The following is a 26,422-nucleotide window of genomic DNA, read 5'->3' as shown; positions in this document are numbered from 1 at the left end:
ACAACCCCTTCAAAAAGTGGGCAAAGGATATGAACAGACATTTCTCAAAAGAAGACATTCATACAGCCAACAGACACATGAAAAAATGCTCATCATCACTGGCCATCAGAGAAATGCAAATCAAAACCACAATGAGATACCATCTCACACCAGTTAGAATGGCGATCATTAAAAAGTCAGGAAACAACAGGTGCTGGAGAGGATGTGGAGAAATAGGAACACTTTTACACTGTTGGTGGGATTGTAAACTAGTTCAACCATTATGGAAAACAGTATGGCGATTCCTCAAGGATCTAGAACTAGAAGTACCATATGACCCAGCCATCCCATTACTGGGTATATACCCAAAGGATTATAAACCATGCTGCTATAAAGACACATGCACACGTATGTTTATTGCAGCACTATTCACAATAGCAAAGACTTGGAATCAACCCAAATGTCCATCAGTGACAGACTGGATTAAGAAAATGTGGCACATATACACCATGGAATACTATGCAGCCATAAAAAAGGATGAGTTTGTGTCCTTTGTAGGGACATGGATGCAGCTGGAAACCATCATTCTTAGCAAACTATCACAAGAACAGAAAACCAAACACTACATGTTCTCACTCATAGGTGGGAACTGAACAATGAGATCACTTGGACTCGGGAAGGGGAACATCACACACAGGGGCCTATCATGGGGAGGGGGGAGGGGGGAAGGATTGCACTGGGAGTTATACCTGATGTAAATGACGAATTGATGGGTGCAGCACACCAACATGGCACAAGTATACATATATAACAAACCTGCACGCTATGCACATGTACCCTAGAACTTAAATTAAAAAAAAAAAAGTTTAAAAAAAATAGTAAAAACCTGAATGAATTCACTTAAAACTGTCCAAAAATTTTGCAATAAAAAGTGAATAAAAACAATTAAAACTTAAAAAAAAAAAAAAAAGATTGAATAGGAACATCACACAGTGATAAAGGATCAATTTCCCAAAAAGACACGTCAATCCTAAATGTATGTGCACCCAAGAACAAAATACATGAAACATAAAGTAATAGAACTATAATGATCCACAATTTTCTTTGAATGGTTCAACATTCTGCTTGGAAACAACTAGGCAAGCATTGTATCAAAACAAGGCTAACACAAGCTCTATTTATTTAGGAATGTGCTATATATTATATTTTCATAAATTCATTAACTTAATATCATAACCAGATGTTTCAATATGATTATTCTGTAGAGCACAAAGATTGATTTTTATCAATATCATAGAATCTAACCAATTAGGACACTGAAATATAAATTTTAGTATCCTAATGTGTATGTGTATATATATACATACACACACACACACAAAAAACCACAGACACATAAATGGTGTATATATATCTACACATATACATATATACACACATGTGTATACATATATTCTTATCTATAGACAAAACTATAACTAGATAAAAATATATAAAATAGAGAATTTAGTATATATGAATATATAATCATGTAATAACAAAATGTTATATATATTAAATATATAAGGATATATAGTATATATTACAACATATATTCATTATATATACATTATATATTATGTATATATTATATGTTATGTCTGTATATATATTATACTATAACCATGATATTTGGGCTGTGGATCAAGTCTGTCTCTTTGGTTATGTATAAAATTTACATATACTCTCAGCCTATAAAGATTAATCAAAAAGATACAACTGTTAGGCTATATTATTATTACATATTATATTTTATAAGTTCTTATATATTAATATATAATTAACATAATATACATTAGTATCCTAATTGGTGGGATCATTTATAAATTGCCCTGTAGGATTATAATTTATATAATATGTACATATATTTGCCCTGATGAAGTATATCTAAATGTATCTAAGATTGGTGTGTGTATATATATACAAAAGATTAGAGAAAGCAAATTGTTCAAATCTTCTATATTTCTCTTTCAACTATTTTATTCCCCCTATGACCAAACATAATTTCACTGGGATCAAAATATCAACTAATTATGTATCAAGTACAGTGGCCAACTGGTAACTCTTTGCAATAACTGTGTTCCTTCTACTCCCTTTTACATTCCTGTTTCTCCTAACTCACTGTTCTTTCTATGTGAAGTTAGACTTTGAGAGTGACAGTGGATTAAACATAACACACAGAGAAAATAGCTCTAAAGCAATGTACATATTCAATGTTGAAACCTCTGCCTCCTTGATTTCTTTTTTTTTTTAATATACTTTAAGTTCTAGGGTACATGTACACAATGTGCAGCTTTGTTACATATGTATACATGTGCCATGTTGGTGTGCTGCACCTATTAACTAGTCATTTACATTAGGTATATCTCCTAATGCAATCCCTCTCCCCTACCCCCACCCCACGACAGGCTCCAGTAGTGTGTGATGTTCCCCTTCCTGTGTCTTCAATTCCCGCCTATGATTGAGAATATGTGGTGTTTGGTTTTTTGTCCCTGCGACAGTTTGCTGGGAATGATGGTTTCCAGCTTCATCCATGTCCCTACAAAGGACATGAACTCATCCTTTTTTATGGCTGCATAGTATTCCATGGTGTATATGTGCCACATTTTCTTAATCCAGTCTGTCACTGATGGACATCTGGATTGATTCCAAGTCTTTGCTATTGTGAATAGTGCCGCAATAAACATACGTGTGCACGTGTCTTTATAGCAGCATGATTTATAATCCTTTGGGTATATACCCAGTATTAGCATGATTGGGTCAAATGGTATTTCTAGTTCTAGATCCTTTAGGAATTGTCACACTGCCTTCCACAACGGTTGAACCAGTTTACAGTCCCACCAACAGTGCAAAAGTGTTCCTATTTCTCCACATCCTCTCCAGCACCTATTGTTTCCTGACTTTTTAATGATTGCCATTCTAACTGGTGTGAGATGCTATCTCATTGTGGTTTTGATTTGCATTACTCTGATGGCCAGTGATGATGAGCATTTTTTCATGTGTTGGTTGCATAAATGTCTTCTTTTGAAAAGTGTCTGTTCATATCCTTCTCCCACTTTTTGATGGGGTTGTTTGTTTTTTTTTTCTTGTAAATTTGTTTGAGTTGTTTGTAGATTCTAGATATTAGCCCTATGTCAGATGGGTAGATTGTAAAAATTTTCTCCCATTCTGTAGGTTGCCTGTTCACTCTGATGGTAGTTTCTTTTGCTGTGCAGAAGCTCTTTAGTTTAATTAGATCCCATTTGTCATATTTGGCTTTTCTTTGAATTGATTTGTCATTACTCTTCTACAATTTCTTTGAGAAGAACCTTACCGATACCATTATCATCCTCATTCTTATTGCCATTATTTCTAATCCTTCTTGAGGGTTTATTAAATACCATGCAGTGTTCTAATGCTTGACCTGCATTGTCTAATTTAATCCTCACAAAAAATTCACAAGTGACAGAGAACACTGAAATTTGACTCAGTTTTCTGGATAGGATCAAATTTGGTGATTTTATACTGAACGGATTACTTTAATTTCCAATTATTTTAGAAACTATAGCTTCTCTTCTAATTAGAGATCCATGTTTACAAATCATTCTTAAGAAAACATCTAACTCCCTGGCAAGATTTATATTTTTGAATATGTATTCTCACCACAGAAATCTCTTTGTTGCATTTTCAAGAGAAATAAGTTGAAAATAGAATATTTAGCCTTTCTTCTATTATTTCTTTTGGTTTGGGAAAAGCTCCTAAGGTCAATTGATAACATAAAGGAAGATCTGTAATCCCTGAGCGGCAGCGTTGACATGGTGCCATAGAGATGTGGCTGCGGAATCAGCAAACATCCAGGCATGGAATAAATACCAGAAAAACCATACCAGAGTTAAGAAGTCCTACGTGTGGTAGGTATATCTCACTTATCAGTTGCTGATGAGTCTTTGGTGGAAAAATCACTGGACTAGAGTTATTAGGCTGCTGTTGGTATTCCAGCTTACTCAGTTTTATGCTACGCGTACTTGAGCAAGGCACTTTTCTTCTCTTGTTCTTAACTTTTTTCTCCATGAGAAGAGGTCGTCAATTGGAAGGGAATCTTATATAGTGGTAAGGGGACAAATTTTGGAGTCAAACAAAACTAGTATTGAATATAAACTCTGCTACTTACAACTGTGTTTTTTTGATAAGTTATATAATCCCTTTAAACCTCAGCCTATGCCATGGGGAGTTATAGAAATGGAATATTTAAAAATAGATATTATATTTTGTGTAATTTATATAAGGTTAAATAGAATATTCACTTTTTTGGTTACTTTTGAGGAATAAATTAGAACATAGCAAAAATGCTAAACATATGGTAGATACTCAATAAATGTATCTGACATCCTCTCTGGCATAAACATTAAATTCTTCTTTCACTTCTATTCCAAGGGCAAACTGAGGATCCTCCCTGCTAGAATATGTATATCCTGGTAGCATATAGTATCAGAGTACATGAACGTACTTCCTAGATCTCGAGAGAAAAGATCTCCCCAAAGGATATCATACTGACAAAAAAGGACTTGCAGCTTCACATCTGTACATTTTTGATGCCTTAATCTTTATAGATTGATATTTTATATAATATTTACAGACAACCAAAGAGACAGACTTTACTCACATAGGCCAAATATCATGGCATGAATATCTTAGCAAAAGCTGAAGGACATAGATTGCTGCTGTTTCCCAGTTGTCTTGTGGTTGTTTGATGTCAAGTTAATGACAACTTTCTCTTCTCCCAAACCTGTGAAGTAAATGAATAAATTTGGCTTAATTGCCAACATCAGATTTTCCAGCTTTCTAAAATCCAGCAGAGGTGGCCTTACTACTTCTTACCTCGTTCTTTCTTTTTTTTAATACATCAACTGTAATGACTTATAATTTACATAAAATACACAGATATTAAGTGCACACCTTAATCGGTTTTGACTAATGTATACCTCTATATAAACACCACACAAATCAAGATAAAGAATATCACTGTCACTGAAGTTGCCTCATGCCTTTTCTCAGTCCATTCTCCCACCACTGCTTCAAGCAATCAGTGTCTAATATGTTTCTATAGTTTTGTTTGCTTAAACTGAAACTCCAATTGAATGGAATAACACAGAATGTACTCTCATTTTGACTTCTTTTCCTCAAAATCTTTTTGAAATTCATCTTGTCAGAATCTTTAGTTCATTCCTTTATAATTCCAAATAGCATACAATTGCATGAATATACCACTATTTCTTTAGCTTTTTCTATAATTTGCTGACTCTGTTTGTTTTGTGTGCATGTGCATCTTAAATTGAGATATACTTAAGACAACATAATTAACTATTCTGAAGTTTACAAGCTGATGGATTTTAGCATGTCCACAGGTTGTGGCAACCATCACCACTGTTTAATTCCAGAATCTTTTTTATTTTACTTAAACTCTGTGGCTATTAGCAATCATTCCCCATTCCTCTTTTCCCTCAGCCCCTAAAAGCACTAAGTTATTTTCTGTTCCTATGTATTTGTCTATTCGTGTTATTTCATATAACTGGGATTATACAATGTGTGACCTTTTGTGCCTGGCTTCCTTCACTTAGCATAGCAATTTCAAAGTCCATTTATGTCATAGCATGTGCCAATGTGTTATTCCTTTTTATAGATAAATATTTCATTGAAGGCAGTTATATGATAGTTTATCTGTTCATCAGTTGATGGATAATTGGGTTATTTCCACTTTTTGGCTATTGTGAATAAGCTGCTATGAATATTTATGTACAAGTTTTTACATGAAATGGTTTTAACTATCTTGTGTATGTATATATATGTATACTTACATAAGTAGTTGTAGGGTACTCTATTTCTTCATATGGATTTGGATTACAGTTTATGGTTTGGATTACAGGATTTCTTCATATGGATTTAAATTTGACCTTTCATTCAAGACTGAATTACTCTTCTTTAATAATTTTTGTAGGGCATGTCTGTTAGTGACAAATTCTCTCAATTGGTGTTTATCAGGTAAAGTCTTAACTTCTTCTTTTTCTTTTCAGTCATCCCATTGCCTTCTGGAACCTATGGTCCCAGATGAGGAATTTGCTGTTAATATTATCAAGGATCCCTTGAATATCATGAGACACTTTTTTCTTGTTGCTTTCAATTTTCTGTCTTTGGTTTCTGATAAATTAATTATACATGTCTAGGTATAGGTATTTTTGAGTTTATCTTATTTGAAATTCATTGAGCTTCTTAGGTGTTTACGTAAATGTATTTCATAAAATGTAGGAAGCTTTTGACCATTATTCCTGCAAGTATTATTCTGTTTCCCCCTTCTTTTTTTCAGGGACTTCCATCATGTGTATGCCAGAATGATAATCATGCTGCACAGGAATCTGAAGCGCTGTTCACATCTCTACATTCATTTTCATTTTTGTTCCATATTAGATCATCTTAATTTGCCTATATTCAGGTTTGCTTATACTTTCTTCTGTCTCTTCATATCTACTGTTGAGCCCCTCTAGCAGTGAAATTGTATTTTTCAAGTGCAAACTTTCCATTTTATTTGCTGAAATAATTTCTAACTGTTTGGTGTTATTTTCTATTTGGTGAAACATTGTTCTCATGCTTTTTTTTTTTTTTTTTTTTTTTTTTTAGTTATTTGACATTTTAAGGGGAGGCCCTCCACAGGCCAAACCAATTCTGGTTTGGATAGGTGGACAGTGTTGAGGCACAACTAAAAAAAAAAGATATCATGGAGAAAACATGATACCTGAAAACATATGCATTATAGTTAATAAAGCATTAATGTTAGTTCATTAGTTATGACAAACAAACTATAGTAATGCAAGATTATAATAACAAGGATACTGGGTGTGCAGCATACTCTGTGTTGTTCTTATAAGTTCTCTGTAAATCTAAAACTATTCTAAAATAATATTCTTTAAATATATGAAAGAAACAGAAAGAGAATCAGGTGAAGAGTCAGAATGCTTATTCATGACCTCAATCAAGATAATCATCCTCTTTGGTTCTCAGTTTTTTCTCATTGGTAAAATTAGGGGGAGACATTATAGACATCATTTCCTCTAGCTATGAAGTTCTAGGAATCTTTAAATATATGCATTTTCAAAAATTCAGGTACACATAATTTGAATTTGGGTCCTGGGCTGCTCATTTGATCAACATATGCATCAGAAAAGGCACTTTTAAAGGGGAAGGAAGTGTAATGTGCAACCTTAATCATTTCTCACTTGGGGGTTTCTCTTTATACTGACCCTGGCTGCTGTGGTGCCATATTCATTCTCCTGTGAACTTGCAACTAATTAAAATATGATGTTATGTGCAATAACAACAAAAACATAACTAAAATATACTGAGCCCTTAATCACTGCCAGACACTGTTTTACGTACTTAGCATGAATTTTATTTCTAATCCTCACAACAAGCCTATTAGGACAGAGCTATTTTTTCCATATTACTGATGAAGAAATTTGATGTTATAGTTTTTATGGAACATACCTAAGGCTACCTAGATTAAAGATACTAGATTCTAGGATAATCTGACTAACAGACAGTAGAATGGATTACTAAGGAAAGCACTGAAACAATAGTTTAAAAAATAAGATTCATATTAGACTACAGGGGTAAATTAAATTTTGTGTTCTTCAGGAAGCTAGGATAATACAAAATTAAGTAACTCAAGGCCTTTTCTAACTACATTTTATTCTTTTTTATCATGAAAGGGTTCACCGAGGCACTTCCCAAGAATTGAGTATCAGTATTTGCAATGCTTTGTACTCAGATCTGTATAAAGAATAGTGATTAGTTGCACCTCAGGGACAAGTGGATTCAGATAAAAAGAAACATGACTCCTGAGGGAAGTGGTGAGGAAAATGCAATTTTGTACAGACTGTATGTTCTTGCATTGTGTTGAACACAATATTTTGTACTCTGGACATTTCAGAAGAAATATGTTTAGGAAAAAAATTTTCTTTAAAATTAAGTTTTGGCCAGGCATGGTGGCTCACGCCTGTAATCCCGGCACTTTGGGAGGCCGAGGCAGGTGGATCACGAGGTCAGGAGATCGAGATCAGTTGGCTAACATGGTGAAATATTGTGTCGACTAAAAATACAAAAAATTAGCCAGTGTGGTGGCAGGCGCCTGTAGTTCCAGCTACTGGGGAGGCTGGGGCAGGAGAATGGTGTGAATCCAGGAGGTGGAGCTTGCAGTGAGCCGAGACCATGCCACTGCAGTCCAGCCTGGGCGACAGAGTGAGACTCCATCTCAAAAAAAAAAAAAAAAAAGGTTTCATTCAGATGAGCATATCTAAATGTTGTACCACAATAAAGGTAATTCTCCTCAAAATCTCAGAAAAACACATATCTGTATCTATTCCTTCGTCCATTACTTTCTTCAATATATATTTATGGAACACATAGCAGGAGTCAAATTTAGTGAGGACACGTAAAACTAGGCATAATTCCTGTCCTCAAGGTGAACAAAACTGCTTCCACTGCTTTGGGTGAACTACTTATTCAATAAATAAATATAAATTGAAAATTATATTCTGACAGTCAAAGGCAGCACTACAGTGTTAACAAAAAATCAGATAACTGCTTTTTGTGACAACAAAAAATTCTAAAAGCTATGAGGAAGCATTTTAGTGTTTTACACTTGAGAGTGCCATGAGTAGGTTTGCAATTCAGGAAAATCATGCTGAAAGCAACATGAAGGAAGGATTTTTAAGGGAAGGGGCAAGGCTGGAATAAGTCAGTAGTATTGCCACTACAATCGTCATTATTTTACTTACTGGTTCTAAATCATCAATGACTCATATTCAAACACCAGATAGGAAATGAGGTTATCAGTACTTCCATGCAAGAAGTAGTGTTGGTACTTTACAATGGAATATCTGTAATGTGGTTGCACTAAAGTTTCCTATCTGAGCTTGCTTGTTTGACTTTGCAGTTGCAACAAAGATGACAAGCTGTAGAAGCTAGGATTTCAGAAAATTTAGATTTAAGGATAAGTGCCAATCAAGGATAAAGCTGAAACTGCAGAGGGGCCGGAATTCAGATTTTCCATTCTCCTGTACTTACTGAATCATCTTATTTCTCTTGCAAACCAAAGATAAGTTTATAAACTTCTAGAAGTAAAACTTCATTTAAAAGGTATAAAGGGAAATCTAGAAACATGCCAAAATAATATCTCCAGCTTGCCTTTCAGTGCCAATGAGTTCCTAAGCAGCCATTTTACTTGCTCTACATCCTAAATAGCAGCTGATGCTAATAGGAAGCAAAAGCCTGGAAGTTGTGATGCAGAGATGAAAACTTTTTTCTCTCCAGCCTTTATGCAAGCCTGCAAATCAGTATAGCAGAGTCCTGGGAAGGGAAAATCTCAGAAGTTGCTTAGGTTCCAGATAGGGGAGGGAGAGAAGAAAGAAATTAGCAACACCTAGTATTAGTATTCCCCATTTTCTTGGCCTTCAAAGAGTTTAGAAAGAGCTTCGCAGGTGGGCAGGAGTTATCCCCACTTTTGACATGCATAGATTATAAACAGAATAAACAGAAGGCTGGTGACTTATCAGCCTGTACAAAGGGCAGACCACCCAATCTTTAACCACTTACAGAACTATCTCCTCTTACTATAGCAAATGAACAAAGACTAATTTCATAATTCCTAAAGTGGACAAACAGAAAAAAAAAGATGAGAGTAGTTAAAAGAATTAGGTAATAAAATAGAGGTTTTTAGAAGAGAAAGACAACAATTTTAAACAAAAGTTACATATAAGTAATGGAATTATCAGAAGAAGGGAGAGAAAAAGAAAAAGAAATTTTTTCCAAGAAATATGAATGAAAGTTCCCTAAATTTTAAAAAGCTAATAACCCATACATCCTGGAAACTCAGTGAACTCTAAGTAGGATGAAAAAAAAAGACTCATAACCAGACACATCATAGAAAAATTAATAAAAGTCAAAGCCAAGAAAAATCTTACAGCTGGTGAGGAAAATAATGTGTCATTTGTAAGTGTCCCAAAAAGATTAACAGCTGACTTCTCAGAAGAAACAATGGATATCAGAAGGCAGTAGAGTAACATATTTGAAGTATTAGAGAAAAATGTCAGTTAAGAATATCATATCCAGCAAAGCTATCATTCAGAGATGAAGGCAAAATACTTTCCCAGATGAACAGAAGCTGAGTGAATGTATTGTTAGCAGACATGCTTTAAAAGAAAGACTAAAAGAAGTTTTTCAGGGTGAAAGCAAGTGACCCCACACAGTAATTTAAATCCTTAGAAACAAGAGCACCTGTAAAGGTAACAATTAAATTATAAAAGATGTTTTAAAGGCATATTTTTCTTTTCTTCTCTTAGTATACTTAAAGGCAATGGTTTAAAATGATATGTATATCATATAGGGTTTGTAACTTATAGATATGTACCACATTTGCCAACCGAGGTGAGTTGGAGAAAAAGTGTAATGGACTAAGAAAATGTAGGATATGGCAAAGTAATCATTATAAAAATCTATTATTAAGTTGTAACATTGATTAGATATATATAGCAATAATAACAAAAAAGTGGGAAAGGAAGTAGATCAATGTAAGGAATAATACCTCTATCTTGTTTTCATTGAGCTATTATAAATATGAATCTCATTCTCACAAATTAATAAATATATATTGGTTGGGTGCAGTGGCTCACGCCTGTAATCCCAGCACTTTGGGAGGCCAAGCGGGGCGGATCACAAGGTCAGGAGATGGAGACCTCCTGGCTAACACGGTCTCTACTAAACCCATCTCTCCTAAAAATACAAAAAATTATCCAGCTGTGTTGGCGGGCTCCTGTAGTCCCAGCTACTCTTGAGGCTGAGGCAGGAGAATGGAATGAACCCAGGAGGCGGAGCTTGCAGTGAGTCCAGATTGTGCCACTGCACTCCAGCCTGGGCTACAGAGCGAGACTCCATCTCAAAATATATATATATATATATATATATATATATATATATATATATATATATATATATTTTATATATATTTTATATATTTTTTATATATTTTATATATTTTTTATATATTTTATATATTTTTAAATTCTATAGCATAAAACTAAAAATGCTATATTGTAAAACATTTGCTCAAGTAAAAGTGAAGTAGTAAAGGAGAAATGGAACGAGAAGAAAGACATAAGACCTATAGAAAACAAAAGTATACCCCATCTCTACTAAAAACACAAAAAATTAGCCGGGCGTGGTGGCAGGCACCTGTAGTCCCAGCTACTCAGGAGGCTGAGGCAGGAGAATGGCGTGAACCTGGGAGGCAGAGCTTGCAGTGAGCCGAGATCGCACCACTGCACTCCAGCCTGGGCGACAGAGCCAGACTCCGTCTCAAAAAAGAAAAAAAAAAAAGAGAAAACAAAAGAAAAATGATAGCTATATATCAAAATATATCAATAATATTAAATGTGAATGAATTAAATAATCCCATCATAAGGTAGAGATTGTAGGACTGAATTAAACAAATATGACCCAACTATATGTTGTCTGCAGGAAACACTCTCCTATGTTTCAGAAACACAAATAAATAAGTAAAAGAAAAAATAAAGTGTGGGAAAGTTTTTGAATTGTATTTATCTACACATTAAATAAAAGATTTAAAATAAAATTAAGAAAACAATTCTGTTTACAATAGCATCCAGAAGAATAAAATTCATAGGAATAAATTTAACAAAAGAAGAACAAACTTTATATTCTGAAAACTACAAAATTGTGTAGAAAGATATTGAGGAAAATCTAAATAAATGGGAAAACAATCCACATTCATGGACTGGAAGAATTGAAAATGTTAAAATACCAACATTGCCCAACTAACCTATAGATTTAATACAATCTTCATCAGAAAAATGATGTTGACTAGTTGACTTCTTTGCAGAACTTGTCACATTGACTAGAAAATTTATATGAAATTTTAAGGGATTCAGAATAGCTTAAACAATCTTGAAAGAGAATAACAAAGTTGGAGAAGCTACACTTCTCAATTTCAAACCTTACTGCAAAGTATCAACAATCAAAACAAAGTATATAGTACAAGGATAGATGAATACAACAGAATTGAGAGTGCAGAAATAAGCTCATATATATTTATGAACAACTGATTTTTGACAAGGGTGTTTGGACCAAAAACATGAACAACGAAAGTAGATAATTTTTACTTCAACAAAATTAAAACACTTGTGTTTAAAAGGACACCATCAAGAAAGTGAAAATTCAGAGAAAATATTTGCAAATCATATATCAAAGTAACATGTATCTAGAACAGATAAGGACCTCTTCTAACTCAATAATAAAAAGACGACTCAATTTTTTAAATGGGTAAAGGATCTGAAAGGATATTTTTTTCCAAAGAAGATATACAAATGACTAATAAACACATGAAGAGGTACTCTATGTCATTAGTCATCAGGACAATGATCAAAGCCACAATGAAATATCACCATATCACCTCACAACTACTAGGGCGGCTAGAATCAGAAAGTCAGAGAACAAGAAGTATAGTGAGGATGTGGAGAAAATAGAACTCATGCATTTCTGATAAGAAGGTAAAATATAGTAATGTAATTTATTAAGAATAGTTAAGAGTATGGGAGTACTAAGGGCCATCCAGACGCAGTGCAAGTTAATCTGCAGGACTTGACTACTCTGGGATAACGTGTGTCTTCTGTTTGAAAGAGATGTTTGAATTGACATCTGAAGGATGATTACCATTAACTTGGTAAAGGATAGGAAGACCATTTCAAGCAAAGGGTATTATTTGCATAAATACCTTGATCATAAAATGAAAATGATGCATTGGACAGGCAGAAGAGGGAGCCTGCTTGGTTGAAAAGCAATAAATAAAGTTACAAATGGCTGATGTAAGGCTTGTCGTATAGACAGGGAGCAGATTGTGTAAAAATTGGTGCTTTATATTAAATAGTGCTTTTAAATCTGTTTTACTTTCCATACTGATACGCAATACTTCTCTAACTCCTTCAACCATGACTGATTAACCTATTCTCATTGACCTACCTGGAGAGGATGCATTTAAAGTGCAACATTTTAACTCAGAGGGTTTCAAAGGATTGTAATTTTATTATTTTTAAACTTAGAAATGCTCACATAGTGCTTCTTATACTCCTAGAGGGATGTTTAATGGAGTGGATGAGGCTCATCAGTAATTAGCAGCAACATTTGCATATAATTAGTCCTTTGATGCCTTATAAACCAGTTTCTCTCTTAAGTAAACTTCAGAGTGATGTTTACATTTTCAATTTTATTTTTTCCGAAAAAAAAAAAGGATATTTCAAAAAAGGAGTGAGTTGAAAGGATTTTACCAGCATCATTTTGCTCCTTTGGGAGATTGTAAATGCATATGCAAGATCTTCTGGAAGAGAATCTGTTTTGATCAGAAATCAGTCACTGAGAAGCCTCCCTGAGGTTTTAGACACACACACACAGCACGAAGAGATTTTCAACATGGCGAAAATACAAATGTTGAGATTGGGACAATCAGGGAAGAAATACAATGACCTCTTTAAATCAAGTGAAGGAAGTCAAGTATATATGTATATGTATATACACACACACACACACACATATGTATTTAAATGAAAGAAATACATTTTATATTGAAAATAAATAGAAAAAACAGGAAATAAGTAGCTGTAGGCAGACCTTTCAAAGACAAGTAATTTATTTATATACATAAAAACATATAATTTGTTATAAAATTATATATGAATATTTTAAAATTATATAAAATTATATGTAAGTATATATTTTCTAATATAATTATATATTTTTATATAATTAAATATATATATTTTTCTTCACTTAGAGAGGTCTTTGTATTTCTGCCCTGATCCCAAAATTGGTACTTTCTCCATGTTCGAAATTTCTTTATGCTCTCAGTACCCTGATTATATTTAGTGCTACACAATGGGGCCAGGAAAGGGGAATGGGAGGGAGAGTTGCAAACAAAAATATGAAACCAAAACCAAAAAATGTGCTGGTTTCTCATACCTGCTCCCCAACCAAATGGTAAAATGTATGTGATTGTTTATGGGGGAGGCACGGATACATAAGGTTTGTGGATATAAGGCTGTTGAATTTGAGTATTTTTGTTTTTGTGATTTTACATTTGAGTCATTGTGAAAGATGTGAATGTATGTGATGTGTATATAAACTTGTTCATAAAACTAGTAAACTGAGACTTTTCTGGTCTATATATTCTAAGTCATTTTTTCTTTGGATGTCTTCCTGTGAGCAGCTTGTGAAATGAAGACGAAATTATTTGTCTTTGAAGTGCCTGCCTACAGCTACTTATTTCCTTTCTTTTTTTATTGTTACTGGTCAACCTGTTAGTCAATTAACAACATTTATTGATTTTAACATGCTGAGCAGAAAGAGGTGCTAACTATAGAGATAGTAGCTTTAGAGAACTCATAGAAACAGAGAAATAGCAGGAATTAAATTGCTAAATATAGTCTAGTCTCTTGAATAAACAGATGACAGCAGTTCTTTTTAAGAGCACTCGAGAATAAAAAGATGATATAGAACAGTGCCTTTGCAGAAAGGATTATGACTCCTGTTTTTCTATGTCTCATCTTATGGGCTTCAAATGTCAAAAGGTTGTTGGTTGGTTGGTTGGTTGGTTTTCATTCTGAGCCATTGCACATCTCATAAACTCCCATTCTCTATTATTTCTCGCTGGTGAATAGTGTTGAATATGACTTTTATGGGCCAATTCTTTTGTTACTTGGCACTCTCAGTTATACACAAAGAAAGAAAAAACATAAGAAATGAAGGAAAGGAAGAAGACGTGGACCCAGAAAAAAAAAGGCCCTGAAGGACAGTCAAAAGATAAGAACACTGGAGTAGGAAGCTAGAGACCTAAATTCTAGTAATTACTTGGCCATTCAGTAGTATGTGCAACTATATCTTCTAACCTTACTGTTAGTGGACTTAAGTGGTTGCCCTAAGTTTTCAGAATGTGTTCTATGGTAGTACTTCACAGGTCACCTTGGAGGATAAGAGATATCTCTTCTTGATAAATAGAACTCTTTATCTTAATGAAATACACCTCCTCATCCCCGGTAATATCCTTGGCTCTGAAATCCACTAAGTCTGTTGTTCCTATAGCCATCCTAGTTTGTGTGTGTGTGTGTGTGAGCATAGCATATTATTTTTCATACTTATACTTTAAATCTAATGCTATACATAGGTTAAAAGTAAAACTCTTTTTTTTTTTTTTTTTTTTTTTTGAGACAGAGTCTTGCTCTGTTGCCAGGCTGGAGTGCAGGTGGTGCAATCTCATCTCACTGCAACCTCCGCCTCCCGTGTTCAAGCAATTCCCCTGCCTCAGCCTTCCAAGTAGCTGGGATTACAGGCGCATGCCACCATGCCTGGCTAATTTTTTGTATTTTAGTAGAGACGGCGTTTCACCATGTTGGCCAGGATGGTCTCGATCTACTGAACTCGTGATCCAGCCGCCTCAGCTCCCAAAGATGTATAATTCTTATAAGCACCCTATAGTTTGGAATGTCTAAAAAATTAATAAACTTTATTGTTTTGAATAGTTTTAGGTTTACGGAAAAAAATGAGTGAAAAGCACAGAGTTTTCATATATGCCCTCACCGCCCACAATTTCCTCTATTTTTAATATCTTATACTAGTGTGGTACCTTAGTTCCAATCGATGATGAAACTATATACATTATTATTGACTGAAGTTCATAGTTTACAATAGGATTCACTCTTGGTGTTGTATATTCTATAGGTTTTGACAAATGCATAATGATATGCATCTACCATGTCAATTGAGAAAAATGGCAAGACAAGTCTCAATCATTTTAAGAGGTTTATTTGCCAAGTTAAGGATGCACACCGGGGAGACAGGTCTATGCCCTTCTCTGAAGATGATTTTGAGGGCTCCAAATTTAAAGAGGAAAAGGTGGGAAATTGAGAAGTACACAATTTTCATGTAAGAGAGGTTAGGGAAAAAATAGTCATTCATGCCTTCGTCTGGCTCAGTGTATCTGCATTTGTTACATAAGATGACATAGACAAATGGGGCAGAGAAAAAATGTATGTAATGTTCATTTTTACATAAGATAACATAGAAAACTGGGGCAGGGGAAAAATTAGATATTATTTATGTCTGGTGGGCAGGGGAGGTGACTGCACCGGTAAAGTTAAGTTATGAATTTATATCACCATGGTGAAATTTTAACGGATATACCTTAGGCTGAAGATCTTAGAGCTCACTAGGAATTTCCTTGTGGGCAAAATATGCGGGAAGCATGTAGCTTTTCATATTTTGGCCATCTTATTTAGGAGCCAAAAGGGGAGGAAGGTTTGCATGACCCAGTTTCCAGCTTAACTTTTTCCTTTGGCTCAATGAGTTTGGGGTCCCAAGGTTTATTTCCCTTTCACAACCATACAGAGCAACAGTTTCACCACCCTACCAGTCCTCTGTGCTCTACCTATTCATCCCACTTTTGTTCTCCCCAACTTCTGGTAACCACTGATATTTTCACTTTTTAGATAGTTTGTCTTTTCCAGAATGTCATATGCTTAGAATCATTCAGTGTGCAGTCATTTCAGTTTGGTTCCTTTCATTTAGCAGTATGATTCAAGATTCCTTCATGTCTTTTCATGGATGGATAGCTTATTGATTTATTCACAGAGTAATATTTCATTGTGGATTTACTACTGCTTGCTTTATCTATTCATCTACTGAAAGACATCTTGGTTGTTTCCAAGTGTTAAATTATGAGTAAAGTTGCTGGCATTGTTTTTTACTTCTAACTTTTTGTTAGATTGTTTTACATTTCATTTACATTTAATGAAATTTTAAGATTTCCATCTATCATCTTGTTATTAGTTTTCTATTTGTGTGATTTGTTTATTGCTCTTTCTATCCCCTCCCCTTTGCCTTTTGTTGATAAAATCAGTTTATTTATGATTCTATTTTAAGAATTTTACTTCTTATTTATAATTTTTGTTGTGTTAATTTAGTAACTGAATTAGGGTTTATGGAACACATGTTTGACTTATAATTATATGCCTTCAAGTAACTTTGTACTATGTCATATATAGTATAAGAACCTTGCGGTATCTTCTCTCAGCTTTTGTAATCTTGCTGTCATACACTTTACTTATATATATGTCATAAAGTACACAGTAGGCTATTATTTTTATGTAAATGGCAAATTATTTTGGAAGATATTTAAATAGAAACAGTTATATATTTATCCATGCTGTTACCATTTTTGGAGCTCTTCTTTTATATATATCCATGTTTCCATCTCCTATAATTTTAATTCTGTGCTTAAAGGAGTTATTGTAGTACAGGTCTGCTAGTGATAAAATCTTTCAGGTTCTATTTATGTGAAGCCTTTACTTTTTCATGGTTATTAAAAGGTACTTTCATTTTCATTGGGTTTGGTATTTTTTTTTTTTTTTAATTATTGAGACAGAGTCTCACTCTGTCACACAGACTGGAGTGGAGAGGTGCCATCTCGACTCACTGCAACCTCTACCCCCTGGATTCACGTGATTCTCCTGCCTTAGCCTCATGAGTAGCTGGGATTACAGGTGCCTGCTTCCACGCCCAGCTAATTTTTGTATTTTTAGTAGAGATGGGGTTTCACCATTTTGGCCAGGCTGATCTTGAACTCCTGACCTTTTGATCCACCTACCTCAGCCTCCCATAATGCTGAGATTACAGGTGTGAGCTACCATGCCCAGCCTGGGTATGGAATTTTAATACTAATTTTAGGTCAATTTTATTCTTTCAATACTTGTGTTTTTTTTTTTTATCTTACACTGATTCCAGTAAAACATTGCTTGCCTTCTTTATTTTTTAGAAAATCTCTGTATAGAGGCCTATTTTTATTCTGGATGCTTTTAAATATATTTTTTTATTTTTTGGAGCAGTTTGACTGTGGTGTGCATTTATGTAGCTTCATATTTTGCGTGCTTGGGGTACATTGAACTTCATGGATCTGTGGAGTTTTACTTTATATTTAATCTGGAAAATTTTCACATATTATTTTATCAAATAGTTTTGCAGTCCTGGCCCCCTCACTTCTGGAACTCCAATTGTACTCATACTACACCACTTAAAATTGTCCTAAAGCTCACTGGTGATCTCTTTATTTTTTTCTTCTTTTTCTCTATGTGTTGCATTTGAAATGGTTTCTATTGTTGTGCCTTCAGTTCACTAATCTTTTTATTGCACAATGTTTAATGGGTATAATTCTCAATCGGCATATTATTCACCTCAGATACTGTAGATGTATCTTTTAAAGTTCAATTTAGTTCTTTGTAATAACTCTCATGTTCCTACATTAGCTTTTTAATATGATTAATATTGTTATAAAAATGATTTTCATGTCCTTATCTACTCTTTTTAACATCTGTGTTCATTCTGGTTTATTTTGATTGATTGATTGTTTTCCTTGATTATATATAGCACTTGATAGTGGCATTGCAGGACAAGAAGGGATAATGATTGATATTCTGGAATGGTTCTGGGACATTTGGCTTTGCATATGAAAAAACTCAGGAATAAAAGTACATATACAATCTAGGTTTGCATAGGTATACTCTATTATGTTTGCACAATGATGAAATCTCCCAACAATGCATTTTTCAGAATGTATCCTCATCATTAAGTGATGCATGCTGTACTCCAATCCTTTAAAATTTTTTTTTTTTTCCCACACTCAGTCTTCTCACATACATAAATTGAACCATACCAAATAGCTGAGAAAGATCTCTAGAATTCTCTGGAAAAACATCACTGTACACCTAGTACTGTTCTCTCTAGCAGTCTTCTCTGCAAATTCTTGCCTGGAGTTATCTTTGTCTTCTCAGTTGAGAAAATCTGCCAGACTCCACTTGGTTTCATCATTCATATGCCATTACTGAACATTCTCTCCAGGCAGAAAACTGTGGCAACCTTAGGTTTCACTTTATTAATTTCTCATTTCTCAGAAATCTCTATCCTTCCATCCCCAGTATAGAGTGTCTTGAAAATCATTGTTTCCTGTGTTTTTCTGATTTTTCAGTGTTTCAGGTACAAGGGTAATCTTATATACATATACACACACACACACATACACACACATGCACTTTAAGTTCTGGGATACATGTGCAGAATGTGCACGTTTGTTACGTTACATAGGTATACACATGCCATGGTCTTTTGCCGCACCCATCAACCTGTCATCTACATTAGGTGTTTCTCCTAATGCTATCCCTCCCCTAGTCCCCCACCTCCCCAACAGGCCCTGGTGTGTGATGTTCCCCTCCCTGTTTCCATGTGTTCTCATTGTTCGACTCCCACTTATGAGTGAGAACATGGAGCAATTGGTTTTCTGTTCCTGTGTTAGTTTGTTGAGAATGATGGTTTCCAGCTTCATCCATGTCCCTGCAGAGGACATGAACTCATCCTTTTTTATGGCTGTATAGTATTCCATGGTGTATATGTGCCACATTTTCTTTATCCATTCTATCACTGATGGGCATTTGGGTTGGTTCTAAGTCTTTGCTATTGTGAACAGTGCTGCAATAAACATGTGTGCATGTGTCTTTACAGTAGAACAATTTATAATCCTTTGCATATATACCCAGTAATGGGATTGCTGGGCCAAATGGTATTCCTGGTTCTAGATCCTTGAGGAATCGCCACACTGTCCTCCACAATGGAGGCCAATAGTAAGTGCTCTTATAATTATGGAATTAAAGTAATATTAATTTTAAAATAAATTTAATTCATCTGAAGGGTGATCTTTTCCCTTTTACTCCATCGTAGTAAAGTATAAGTCCCCTAAATTATTTTTCTTAAAAAAATAACATACATTATCCCTCTTAAAAAAAAATGCCAGAGTTAAATAAGCTTAGGAAGTATTAAAAATTATCAAGCAGGTGTCTTTGCTGTAAGTATTTTCAGAAACTTGAATTTTCTGATTTAATTTCCTTAAAAATATCAAAGGGTACAAAAATAGCAGAAGCTGTTTTAAACTGTAAGCACTTCACCGGCCTTGGGGATTAACCAATATGCTTAATTCCTTCTGGAAAACATTGCGAACAATGCCCTCAGTTTGTTGTAAAATATGTGACAAATGAATTCTTTTAAGCTACTTGCTTTAACTACCTCCAGTTGTGTATTTATCAAAATTCAAATTTTTTATCTGTTTAGGTCAATAGTAAGTGCTCTTATAACTATGTAATTAAATTAATTAAATATTACTTTTTAAACACCATGAAATATATGTGAAAATTTTCAAGGGATATTATTTTACACTAAGTAGGATGTCTTGATAAAAGTTATTAGCCAAAAAAAAAAGTTGATACTGATTTAGTCATAAGGAAGAAATCTAAAATGCAGAGTAAAGATAATAGTAAAAATTCTTCAGAGATTTTTTTTCACAACTTAAAAATATTCTCACATCACTCACAAAAAAATGAAATTAGAAATATGATTGACACCGCAATCAGTGGACTTATACTCAAATAAAAGACTTTAGCTTTACAGCAAAAGACTGGCAAATAAATGCATGTTTGTATGCTTTATGTTTAAGTAAAATTCTAAAGATACATATACATTGTTTCAAATTTTTTTTTTTTGCCTTAAGCACATTTTTAATTACAAAGCTAAACACAAGTCCTAATAAGATTGGTTTTTAAAGTTTCTATTCGAGTAGTTTGTTCTCTACTCTAGTAATTTTCTTATTCTATTTAATTATTATTTTTTTAATTATTGTTTCTCCAATGTTAACCAGCTTTGGCTGAAAAAATGTTCTAAAATACTCACTTTTGAGGCTTTTCTTCATTTCTATTAGTAATAGAGTTAGATTGACAGTTCAAAGCAACTTAAAATTACTTTAAGCCACTTTTGTCTGAGAATTCCCATGTAAAGCAGGATAAATACCATATATAATGAATTAAACAGGTAGGTAGAAAGGTTGGTTTCTGATGAACCAATACGACCTCCATAATATGGGCATTAAAAACGTTCTTCAAATGTCTTTTGACAATAGGGCAGAGAAAGAATGAAGATAATTTTCAAAGTCACACAAAGGGCATTTTGTTTCCAAAGATCAATTCAGAAACAAGAAATCAAGGTTAAGACTTGCCATGTTCCCTCTGTATACACCATTTTAGCATTCAGATTAGAGAATGTCTAGAACTTACTGGAACCTAAATGACACCAGTCTTCTGAGCTTTAGTTTTACAATACAGATAAGACATTGGGAGAATAAAATAGGATTACAGAGACCAGTACTCTAAATAGCTAAACATGATATAAAATGTCATTATATTTATTTATTTTTGTCTTGTTTTCGTTTTGTCTGCCTATATAAACAATAAAACTCTCTTAGTTTCTAATAGATTAAAAATATCTTTAATGTCAAGATACTGTGCCAATTTAGAGCTATTAAATCAGACCCTCCTATTAGTTAAAAGTTCCCTTGTTTTCAGTTAACTCAAGGGAGATAAAATACTCACAAAACCTCCTTTGTAAGTTCCATTGATGCTCCCATCTTTTTCTCACTCTCCTAGTGTCTTCATTTTATCTTTACCACAGATTGAATTTCATAGTCAGTCAATTTAAACACTGCTTTGCATGTGTTTCAACCTCCTTGATTCTATCTCTAGATTCATTCTATTCTGTTGTTACAATCACAGTCCTTGTTAAATGTAATTCCTTACCTACTCAGAATTGCATCAGTATAGCTAGATGTGGCTGGATAAATACATATGACCACTCAGGTTAAAATCATTACCATAAACCTCAAGCACAACCTTTATTGCTTGGCAATGAAACTACATTTCTTCAGTCCATTCATTTACTTACTTGTAAGACGATTATTTTATGCATTCCTTTTTCTGTTCAAACCCCATTCTCATTTGAGTTTCTACTTCATTAAGGAAATGAAAGTACACGAGAAGAATTTGTACAAACTTCCACTACTGAAACTGACATACTAGCATTTGTGTTTATACACTTGCCCTTCTTTCCTATGTATACATAGAGATTATTCATGCTTCTATTTAGAGCCAATTCTCCAAATTTCCATCATATAACAACCTTTCATCTATTTAAGTACCTTCATGTACTGCATAACGACATTGAGATCAATGACAGGCCATAAATACCAGTAGTCTCATAAGATCCTACTACCTAATGTTTACTGTACTTTTTCCACATTTTAGATTTGTTTAGATACCCAAATACTCACCATTGTGTTGCAATTGCCTGCAACATTCAGTACAGTAACCTGCTGTACAGGTTTGTAGCCCAGAAGCAATAGGCTATACTATATAGCCTAGGCGTGCAGTAGCCTATGCCATCTGGATTTGTATAAGTACACTCTGAGGTTTGTACAATGATCAAGTCACCTAATAATGCATTTCTCAGAATATATCCCCATTCATAAGTGATGCATAACTGTAATTCATTAAAAAAAGTTCCCCTCTCTCCAGATGGATGGAACTAGAGGCTGTTATTCTAAATGAATTACTCATATACAGAAAGTCAAAACCTGCATGTTTTCATTATAAAAAGGAGGTAAATAATGGGTACACATGGACATAAAGACAGGAGGGAGTGAGGGCTGAAATACTCCGTATTAGGTATAATGCACACTATTTGGGTGATAGGTACACTAACAGCCCAGACTTCAGCAGTATGCAAAATACCCATGTAATGAAATTATACTTTGTTTTAGGTCATTCTTACATTGCTATAAAGAAATATCTCATGCTGGGTAATTTATAAATAACAGAGGTTTAATTCGCTCATGGTTTTGCAGGCTGCCCAGGAAGCCGGGTGCTGGCCTCTTCTTATGGTGAGGCCTTAGGGAGCTTACAGTCATGGCAGAAAGCAATGAGAAACCAGCCTGTCACATGGCGAGAGCAGGAGCAAAAGAGAAAGTGTGGAGGTGCCACACACTTTTAAGAGTGAGGACTCACTCATTATCATAACTACAGCACCAAGCTATTCATGAAGAATCAACCCCCATGACTCAAACACCTCCTACCAAGTCCCTCCTCCAACACTGGGAATCACATCTCAACATGAGATTTGGAAGGGGAACCTCCAAACCATATCAAATTTGTACCCCTAAATCTATAAAAAGTTTAAAGATGTTCCCCTGTCTCTTCCATATCATCATTTCTTTCTTTATTGAATGATTACATCAGCATTTAAACATACTGCTACTTCTTCTATTTTAAAAATAAAGTCCACTGACCTCACTTGGCCTCCAACTACCATTTCATTTTTCTATTTCCATCTATCAAACTTCTCTTTAAAATATTTTCTGTCATGTTTTTTCCTTCCATTTATTTCAATCCACTTCATTTAAACTCTCTCCACTGCCTCACTGAAACTGCTCTTACTGATGTCACCAATAGTCTCCATATACTAAGTCTAATCATACATTCTTATTTTTCTTGAACTATTATCAGCATTTCACAGAGTTTATTACTCCCTTCTTCTAAAAACTATTTATCTGTTTAGCTCCTAGGATATCCCACTCCTTCCTACTCATTTGTTTCTTTTCAATCTAATTTTGCAGGTTTTTCTTTTTTCTGATGTTTTAGCTTTGGTGTAACACAAGGCTCAATTCTTAGGCCTTATCTCCTCTCTGTACACTCACAACTAGGATGAAATAATCCCAGTGTCATGGCTTTAAATACTATTTATATGCTAATAGCTCCCAGCCAGGTTGTATTCTCTGAAATTATAATATATAGAGTCAGGTGGTTGCCCCTGAAATCTAAACTGCTGTATTAACTATCATGTCCAAAACAAAACTCTTAACTTTATACCCCACATTCAAATTTACTCCACATACATTTTCCTCATGTCACTGAATGGTATACAATTCTATTTCTTTATTTGCTTAATCATTGCCTTCTTAGTTTTTCTCACACTACACATTTGGTTCAATAGATAGTCCTCCACTTAAATTTTATATCCAGAATCACATGACTTCACACTCTTCCAGTCTAAGTCACTGCTTTCATGGATTACTGAAATTTATTTCTAACTGGTTTACCTACCTTCACCTTTGCTCATCTATAGTCTATTCTCAGCACAATGGCCAAGATAATTATATAAAGAGTGACAGGGTCATGTCATTTTTCTGTTCAGAACAATGCAGTCTTCCTCCATGGCACTGAGAATAAAAGCCGAAGTTCTTAAAATAGCCTGTGAGACCCTATTAGACCTGACTTCCTATTATCTCTCAGATCTCATCTACCATTCTAACTCAGCACTGCACGGCCACCCTGGCCTCTTCACTGTACAAGTATATACCAAAGATTAAACTCCTTAAAAACTTTGTAAGCCTTTTCCGTCTTCCAGGAATTTCTCTCTGAAATAGCCACATGCCTCACTACCACACATTCTTCAAGCCTCTGTTATACTATTAATTTCCCAGTGAAGCCTACTCTGACCAAACCTGTTCAAAACTGCATGTCACTATCCAGCCCTCCCAAAACCAATGTCTTTGTATGATTCAGATAAGAAAATAAATCATACAGAGATTTTCAAAACAGAAAACATTTAATATTAGGAATTGATGACAAAGCTGTAGAAGAGCTGAGAAGCCAGAAAGAGGATGGAGAAGCAGCCTGGGCGTCAGCAACAGCAAGACACTTCTACAACAATCTCATAGGACCAGAAGGCCTGGAAAAGGGAATGATGTTACCAGAACCCTGAATCCAGGGCTTCTTCTGGGAGCTAAAACTATAGTGAAGGTTGTTCAGCTAAACCTCTACTGGAACCATAGAAGAGGGATTGTTTGGCTGGATGTCCCAGGAATCACAGAGAAGTAGAAAGAGAAATACTCTGGTTTCTGTTCTCTTGAGCTCCTTTGTTTCACATTGGGTAAACCCACCTAAAGTCCAGAAGGCCAGGAAACTTGAGTAATGTAGTTCTCTGTAATGCATGGTAAAACCAAGATAGGCAGATGGTAGCAGGTTGGTGCACTTACCATCTCCTTTGTGTACCAAACAACGTGATTGGTTTATTATCTCTTTGCCTTAACAAGATCAAAGGTGAATAAGGGAATGGATATCTGTTTATTTTATTTACTGGGATATCCCTAGCATTTAGAAATATGTCTGCCACATAGCAGATGTCAAATGTGTGTGTAGAATGAGTGAATATGGTAGAATGAGGGTTCAGAAATGGATTTGCTTCTCACACCCATCACAAAACTTTTATTTTTATGAATTAAAATAATCTACCTATGTGATCATTTGTATTCATTAGAAATTATCAGAGTGAAAGAACAAAAGTTCAAAACAGGTGGCACACAGAGGACAGAAGCATAGCATGACTGCCTCCCACAGGTCACTTGTAAGAAAGTGGCATTTCATGACTTGAAGAAAGTATACAAGAGGATTACTTGTTCAAGTGCTAAAGGAGGGATGGAGTGAAGATAGAGAAAGATGATTTCAAGCAGCTGTGCATTAAGGATTAGGATGATGAATAAGGGACAGGGAAATTTTAGGACATTACCTTGGACTAGGAATTGGATGCCCTTTAACAGTTTGTCAGTGATGACTATAATGATAGAAGAACACTTAACTACCTGTTTCCTCAGAACTGCTTCTTTGAATTTGATAGTACCAAGTCTGTGTTATTAGTATCCCTTGGATTTATAGGGGTTACAGCTTACCTAAATGTGTGCCAGTCTTGCCCACAAGATAAACGTAGCTTATCTTAGTAGCTGGATGACACTACTGCCTAGTTTAGAAAATTAGATCTTCCTATATAAACCATGTATTAACCAATAAGAAATGTGTATGAATCTTATTTGTTCCTATTAATTTATTTAACATGTATTTACAAAGCTAGAGATACAGCAACACGGATACAATTCTTGCCTTCAAAAGTAATGCACGTTAAGGTATATGGGACAGAAAAAAAAAAGAGATGGAAAGTATAATATGATAAAGCATGGTATAAACTATAAATGCTATGAACTATTATTTTCTCATGAGATAATTTCTAATAGTGGCCTTCAGCTAGCTTGTAATTACTGTCTAATTACAAACAGTTCCTATCCCATACAAATCAAAATTTGAGAGTTAAGGTGGAAATTGTTCTTTATTTTTTATGTTTTAACTTAATCCCAAATGCAATTGTAGAAAATTATTCTTTAAAGAGGAAAAAAGTAAGTATTATCTTATCTTCTTCATGGTTCCAGTGGAGACACAGCCTTAAAAACTATTTGTCTACAGCTAATGGCAAACATTTTTTCTTTCTTTTTTGGTTCTTCTCAACTTAAGTCCTGGAATGGTTAATGCACATCCTTGAGTCTTTAAGTATAAGCTTTCGTGAC

At 34.4% G+C, this 26,422-nt stretch overlaps 2 long non-coding RNA genes across 16 annotated transcripts in view; one reads left to right on the top strand and one right to left on the bottom strand.

The window, feature by feature from the left end:
* LOC140712033 (uncharacterized) overlaps window positions 1-26,422 on the bottom strand; it is a 257,877-nt gene that overhangs the window by 31,480 nt on the left and 199,975 nt on the right. For 10 of the 13 annotated variants that reach the window (XR_012093452.1, XR_012093457.1, XR_012093458.1 and 7 more), the window contains exon 4: window positions 4,661-4,783. The exons of the other annotated variants lie outside the window; for them this stretch is intronic. This is a non-coding gene — a long non-coding RNA (uncharacterized lncRNA). The remainder of the gene's footprint in view (window positions 1-4,660; window positions 4,784-26,422) is intronic. 13 annotated transcript variants of the gene reach the window in all.
* The window catches only part of LOC103238493 (uncharacterized), a 634,265-nt gene that overhangs the window by 542,522 nt on the left and 65,321 nt on the right, over window positions 1-26,422 (top strand). The window lies entirely within an intron of this gene.

Source organism: Chlorocebus sabaeus, chromosome 1 (assembly GCF_047675955.1).
Source record: "Chlorocebus sabaeus isolate Y175 chromosome 1, mChlSab1.0.hap1, whole genome shotgun sequence".
Classification (NCBI taxonomy): domain Eukaryota; kingdom Metazoa; phylum Chordata; class Mammalia; order Primates; family Cercopithecidae; genus Chlorocebus; species Chlorocebus sabaeus.
The sequence above is the reverse complement of the archived record's forward strand: the minus strand, read 5'-3'. Positions and strand labels throughout refer to the sequence as shown.